This window comes from Tupaia chinensis, unplaced genomic scaffold, assembly GCF_000334495.1.
Source record: "Tupaia chinensis unplaced genomic scaffold, TupChi_1.0 Scaffold144276_1, whole genome shotgun sequence".
NCBI classification, from domain to species: Eukaryota; Metazoa; Chordata; class Mammalia; order Scandentia; family Tupaiidae; genus Tupaia; species Tupaia belangeri.
Window position 1 is genome coordinate 4,455,696 of NW_006204133.1, and position 7,439 is coordinate 4,463,134.

General features: G+C 41.6%; 1 pseudogene; it reads left to right on the top strand.

Annotated features, from left to right (window-relative positions):
* Positions 1-3,014: 3,014 nt before the first annotated feature.
* LOC114005696 (60S ribosomal protein L13 pseudogene) overlaps positions 3,015-7,439 on the top strand; it is a 42,549-nt pseudogene continuing 38,124 nt past the window's right edge.

Below are 7,439 nucleotides of genomic sequence, written 5' to 3' on the forward strand. Positions count from 1 at the left end.
GATTTTAAAATCCATGCTTAGTTTTTTTCATAATACATATTTTCCACAAACTTTTTGAAGACCCCCCCTCTGTGCAGCACCCAATTTCATCCTAGCTCCCTAAAAATGGTGATGACAACAACAGAAAACAAAATAGCACAAACAAGACAAAACCAAAAGCAATCTTGCTTAAATTTTTAGTACTGAGAGTAGTCTGGTATTTTAAACAGAACAAGAAATGTCTGGCACCCAATGTCTTGAAAGATAATATGCAAATAAAAATCCCTCAAGTGCAAAAAAATAAAAAGGATCATGAAGCTCCAATACTCATTTCTATCTAGAGATGTATTTGTTAAAGAACAGATAGTTGTGTTATACTTGGTCTGAAGAGACTCGCTTACCTTTGGGATTAATTCCACCTAATTTGGCAAGTGATTTATTTTTTCAGTCACAAATAGCCGTGTCTCAAAGGCTGAGCTGCATAATGTCTGAAAGGATATGTACCCTCTGACAGCTGAAAAAAGAAACATGGAACATGTAGGTTATGAAAGAGCTCTAAGTGGATTTCAACAATCTTGCACTCATACAAACTAGTACTTTAATTCTATTTCCCACAAACTTTTAATATCTCCTCCATATATACGCTACTAGAAAACTGTATCAGAAATGTTTGTTTAAAATGTCAGATGAGGGCCCAGCAGGTGGCATGGTGGTTAAGGCACTGGTTTCCCATGTGGCCAACTACAGTTCAAGTCCCAGAGCTGATGACTTGCTTTCTCTCTTTATCTCTGTCTCTCTGGTGAGCGGATGTGCTCTATAGCAAAAACTTAAAAAATAATCATAAAATTAAATAATTCTCAAAAAAAATCAGGTGAATCTGAGGCAAAGAAAGTAGCTTAAAAACCACTTCTTACTGACGTGCAGGAGAAAGAATTCAAGAAAAGGATAATGCTACAGAAAAGCAACTTACAGAAAAAAGACCAATAAAGCCTAGTTTATTGTAATGTGATAAACACACAGGTACTATTAACATGGCGATTCTCTTAGTACAACTTAAACATGAAGGCAACATGAAAAATCCCTTATTACAGAATCATTGCCAACTAACACAGCTAGCTCTAAAGAGTTCACTGTCAGGATTGCTTAAGAAGGATTTCAGAAATGTGTTTTGCATTTTAGGTTTTGTAGACATTTTTTTGACAGTAGAAATGTGCATCCATAGGCAAACCTCCTGGAATTGTCCCCCAGATCAAGGAGCTTGCACTAGAATGTTAAAAAGCACAGAGCTGGGCCAGCTCAGAGGGCAGTGGTGGCAATGCGATGCTCTGAACTCTGAGGGTTCATATCCCTGAGTCTCCCTGTTCACACTGGGTGTGTGTTTGCCCATGATCCTAGCTAACTGACACTGTAGATGGCTTGTGTTCTGAAGACTCTGTTGCGGTTGTTCATCTCATTCCTTCTCAATAAATAAATGAATAATTAAAAAAAAATACACTGATGCTTTCATGGAGACACTCTTGCTATGACAAAGTCAATGGGCCACCTCATAGCGCATAGTGGAGTATGGCATGTGGGGAACCAGAGTCCACATGCTGACTGCACTTTGTATCTGGGTCCCAGCAGCTTGAGAAACATGCTGGGCACATGTGCATGTGTGCCAGAATCCTGCTGGGATGCCGGTGTGACTATGCTCCCTTGGGGTAGGGGGTACAGAGGGCTCTGTCACTTCCTCTCTGACAAGCACACATGTCTTCTGCTCAAAACAAACAAACAAAAACAAACAAGAGCCAACTAAAGTGTCATTGGTGAAATACTAAAAATCATAAGATGTACTGAATTCAAGATTCTTCTCTTTATTAGGTGAAAGCATGACAGTTGATTGCGAAACACTATGTTATTATTGGCTGGTGAGATACGTTAAGGGGAAAAGTTGCTGAGAATGTTGAAACTACAGAATGAGCGCAGCTAGCTCTGAGGAGTTCACTGTTAGGAAGGATTTTAGGAGCTCCTGCAATAGAAGAAACAAGTCTGATCCCAGTTTTTAAACATGTAAATTTGACATCAGATGTGCTGATTTGTCTGATACCTTTGTCTTTCTAAAGATCTTCCACTCATGGAAGGAATGCAACTTGGTTTTCGGTTTCAGGTAAGACTAAGAGTGGGAGTGAAAGCACACAGAGCAGAGCTTCCACGGACCTCCGTGACAGGTTCCATGAGGTAACCACCAGCACTAATTATTTAGGTGACGCCCTTCATACCCTACCTCTGAAAAGTTATCATCCCACTTTTTACACATTTGATATAATGCTTTGAATTTAATTTTTTATCAAAAGAACTTCTCATGAGAAATTCATAGATGAGGAATCATTTCTTTCATCAAAAGGTAATTTAAATTCAACTATAACTTTCCAGGACAAATTGCTAGAACTAGCTTCTGATAAAAAATTAATTTTGAAAAAACAGTACAGTATCATTTTGGAAAAAGTTCAAAATGAATATCCTGAGTTTGCTGAAATTCCTTTAAAATTTAAACATTGTAAATTAGAATTCTTGTCAATATTACTGTGCAAGATGGTTATTCTAGTGATATTAAAACAAAATATAGGGGCCAGCAGATGACATGGAGGGTAAGGCACATGGCCAGCAGGGTTCAAGTCCCAGATCCAACAGGTTGAGAATCACACAGGGTGTGTGTGCGTGTGTGCCCAAAATTCCAGGAGGACAATGGAGGAGAACGGACTGTGGCATGGATATCTCTCTGGAGGGATTATTTAACCTCCCTTCCCATCTCTAGTGAGTGCATGCGCCCTGTGTGTGTGTGTGTGTGTGTGTGTATGCGCACATGCATAATACACACACACACACACATATGCATATACGTTTTTGTCTCTCCATATATATATATTTTATATATATATATAAATATATAAAATCAAACAGAAACATTATCTCTTTCAAATGGCATTGTTGGTATTGAGTGCAATTTTCTGATTTTCACTCAGCCTTTCTCCCGCAGAGGAAGGCCATAGGCAGCCATGACACCCAGCTGGAGTGGGAGGATCCTGCTCTTTCACAAGGACTGGCAGTGGCACATGGCCGGACACCTGGTTCCACCAGGTGGACTAGAAGGTCTGCAGACCCAAGGGCCGGCAGGCAAAAGCACACTGTCCCGGCATATGGCCCCATCCAGTCCATCGTAGGTGTTCCTCAGTGTGGTACCACACCAGAGTGTGAGCTGGCAGGGGCCTCAGCCTGGAGAAGCTACAGGTGGCTGGCATCCACAAGAAGGCACCCAGATTATTGGCATCTCCATGGACCCACAGCAATGGAGTAAGTCCACGGAGTACCTGCAGGCCAATGTGCAGTGGCTGGAGAAATACTGCTCCAAGCTCATCTTCTTCCCCAGGAAGCCCTTGGCCCCCAAGAAGGGAGACAGCTCTGTAGAAGAACTCAAGTAGGCCACCCAGCTGGCAGGACCAGTGATGCCCATACAGAACGAAATGTCTATAGGAAGGAGAAAGCAGACTCCCAACAGAGGAGGAGAATTTCAAGGCCTTTGCCAGTCTTTGCCTGGCCCATGCCAATGCCTGACCCTTTGACATCTGGGCAAAAAGGACCCAGGAAGCTGCAGAACAGGATATTGAAGAGAAAAGAATAAATATATGTTGGGGACCTAATAAACAACGCCATAGACCTGGGTCTACACATGTGTGTGTTGTGTAATAGCACCTGGAGGTGTTCAAAGGTAGCCCAGAACCTGGACTGCTTTTGTTAAATTTTTTTTTTAATTTTAAGGGTTTTGCCATAGGGTGAGTGTGTTGGCCAGAAAAAGAGAAGGAAAGTGAAAAATCACTTTCCAGGATGAATGGTCACACTGCAATATATTCTCTTGGGATTTGGGGCATATATACATGTGGCTGGTGTGGTTTTTTAAGCTACTAGATCCAGGACTCGAACTGTGGTTTGCTGTGTGGGAATCCAATGCCTTCACCACCACACAACCTGCTGGCCCTTAGCTTGCCTGGTGTTTTGTTTTGTTTTGTTTTGTTTTAGAATTACCTTATTTAACTTCATTCATTCACTCATTTATTTTAATTTGACCAGAGAGGGACAGAGTGAGAAAGAGAGAGAGAGAAAGTGAGAAAGCAAGCCACCAAGTCTGGGACTCGAACCTCAGTTGGCCATGTGGGAGTCCAGTGCCCTCGACCACTGCACCACCTGCTGGCCCTGTGTAGTGTTTTTTTGTATTTTAGCTGTTGGTGTTTGGTTAGTCACTGATTTAGTAATAGTTTTTTCATGAAAAATTAAAACATAAAAAAGTGCAAGTTTGTATTGAACTTATTAATAAATAGAATCTGTTGAATCTATTAATAAAAATCTGGGCTTTTATTTTGCATATTTTCAGTTATTTTCTTAGTAATTTGTCTTATTATATTTTATAAAAGTGTTTGAAATGAATTGGAAATTAGAAGTAGCGTGACAAATTACTTTTATAAAAATCCCCATCTTTATTCCCCTACAAAAATTTTAATTTCCTTTATGCAGATTTATCAGATTAAAATGACTAAGCTTTACTTTTTCCTTTCCAGCACCCCCGAGATATTTGTTAATTCACAGAATCTCTAGTTGGTTGAATTTTAAGGAGTAGAAGGGAAGAATGGGGTTGATTAAGTCCCCTAACTTGGCCTCTCTAAGAGAGGAGAGACAGAGCCAACCGTACTAGATAAATTATTTGGTGAATCTCTATTCCAGACTTTATGACATTCATGTCTCTTCAAAATACTTCACTGCTGAATTGTTGGATACTTCCTCTCCAAATGTCCCTTCTTCAAATCTCCAAGTTTCTAAATATCTTGATTTAAAAAAAAATTATTTCATGATGGTATGAGAGAGAGAAAGAGAGAGAGAGAATCTTTGACAGTCTGTGATCACACCACAGTCCCTTCCCCCTAGCCTGCAGCGCCTCTTGGGCATACACTCACATACTTGGCGCATTTCAGGTCAACTGAATCGGGGATCCAAACCCACAGTCGGCTATGTGACTTCCAGCACTGCAGCCCAGTATGCCATAGGCTCCATCAGCTACCCTGGATTTTTTTTTTTTTTTTGTAGTTTAATTTCTTTCATGAGAGCAAGAGAGTATGTGAGAGAGCAAATGGGAGAGCAAGAGACAGAAGAAACCTCAACCAGGTCTCACACCACGAACTGCCTCTCACAACCCCCAGCCATTCCAGGTGTGAGAATACGCTTTCATCATTTGCAGGTCAACCAGGGACTCAAACCCACCACCTTTAGATGAATTTGGCATCACATGAACAGCACGTTACCACTGTGCCACTGAGCCAACCCTTCAAAGGTGTCTCTATCCACTCTCCAAGAGGTGCTAGATTACTTACATGTAGTGACTTACAATTATTATCTTGAAGGATATTCCTATTTTAAAAACAAAACTAGTTAACCTAAATGAATGCATGCCGGTCCACCATTGAGAATCCATTTGTAAGCATGCTGTCAGTTTAATCCTACAACCAGTGTTCTCCGGTGGAAGACAAACACCCAATGCTATGAGGAAGCCAGACCTGGCTTACTCTGGGAATAAAATGTAACAACTCAGTACTCTGAAAGTCCTTAAAGAGTTTGAAAATGTTATTGGGACAAGCCATGCACCACCCACACGGTGCTGACTTAAGGAGCAGTTGGAGGACAACTCTGATGGTGTTGTACTCCTTTACCATCAGCCAATGGTGCAGGCCTCTTTTCAAGCCTGTCTCCCTCACAAAACTGTGAGCTCATGGAACATAGCGACATGTGTCCTAGCAGCTCCTTACAAAGGGGTTAGCCCCCTTTGTTTGTGCATAATAATCTTCTAAAGGACAAATGTATCTCACCTCTTTTACACCCACAAAGTTGAATGATCCTGGGGTTGTACGTCTGATTCCATTTGAGAGCTCTGTAGCTAATGGGTAACTCAGATGCTTGTCCTCAAAAAGTGGCCATCCTAGGAATTTCCTTTATCAACCTATTGCTTCCTGACCATTTCCAAAGCACTTACCCAAACAGATGTTTGCATACAAATACCTGTGCTCATCAGGTGATGAGATGCTTCCTCTCCTGATAAAAAGAAGGTCAAGGGCATGCTTGCCACTCCCCACTACAACATGCTAATGCCCCATCTTCCTCTATTTTATGGTAAAAATAAAAATGAAGAAACTGAGGCACAAGGAGTTCTGGTACTTCACCTGAGAGGCCCAGACAGGCCAGGGCTGAGATTTGAATCCAGGCAAACAGGTTCCAGGAGTCTTTTTTGTTTTGTTTTGTTTTATGTTTGTTTTTGATTTTTTTTTTTTTCCATGAGCAAGAGAGAAAGGAATAGAGAAACGGAAAACTATCACCCCCTGGTGGAGTTCAGATTTCATAATCCACCTCTGGCCTCTGCGAGCCCCAGTTAATAGGTACGTGTGTGTCTAGTATATTTACAGAATTCTCTAGGTGCAAACCTGAGCCCTCCCATCTAGGTCAGTAACTTACCACTGTACCACTGTTCTGAATGACCAGAGTGACTCCATTTTTACGGGACAACTCCATTTTGTTAAACCCACCTTACTGAGAATCGGCGCCATTTCAAGGAGGCAAGCCGGATCACGTAGGAGGTCGTAAGACCATCACCCCACTGGGGCTGACCAATGGAAAAAACAAACAAACAAACAAAAAAAAAACAAAGAAAATACCAGTGACCTAAAGTAACTTTCTTGCCCAACTTAATGGTCTGACAACCAATCAATAAAAGACAACTATGCTTCTTGTAATCTACAGCCAATGTATAGCCTCCTGAGTGCATTCCTCAGCACCCCTCAACCTCCCCACCCCCCTTCCCTGCTAACAGCCATTAAAAACCCAGCCTAACTAACAACGGGGCTCTCAACTCTGATCCGATCCGCTGGGTTGATGACTATTGAGAGTCCTGGCTCGAGCCCGAATAAAAGTGACCCTGTGTGCTTGTATCGGAATCAGCTCCTTGGTGGTCTTTTGGAAATTTCCCAACCGGGGCACAACATGTTCAGCTCTGGTTATCTGCTCTTATTTCTATGCCCAGCTACCAGCGACTCTCCTTTCTAGAACTTAGACATTTGCAGCTCTATTTGTAGTGAGGGTTGTATAGTGGCCCTATTGAAATGTTCTTTGATCCTCACTTTCCTCCATTCAGCTGGGACATGAAATGCACCCTCTGTGGAGATATTTTGACAATAACTTATTTTATATACATTATTTGGGTAATATAGCCTAACTTTAAGATTATCTACAAAATAGGGTCAGCAGATGAAGTGGTCGTTAATTAAGGTACTAGGCTCCCACTTGGCTGATCATGATTTGAATCTTGGATATGGTGACTTGAACATCATGCTGGGCATCTGTGTACATGCCCACAATCTCAGGAGGAGAATGGAGGAAAAGGGATTGTG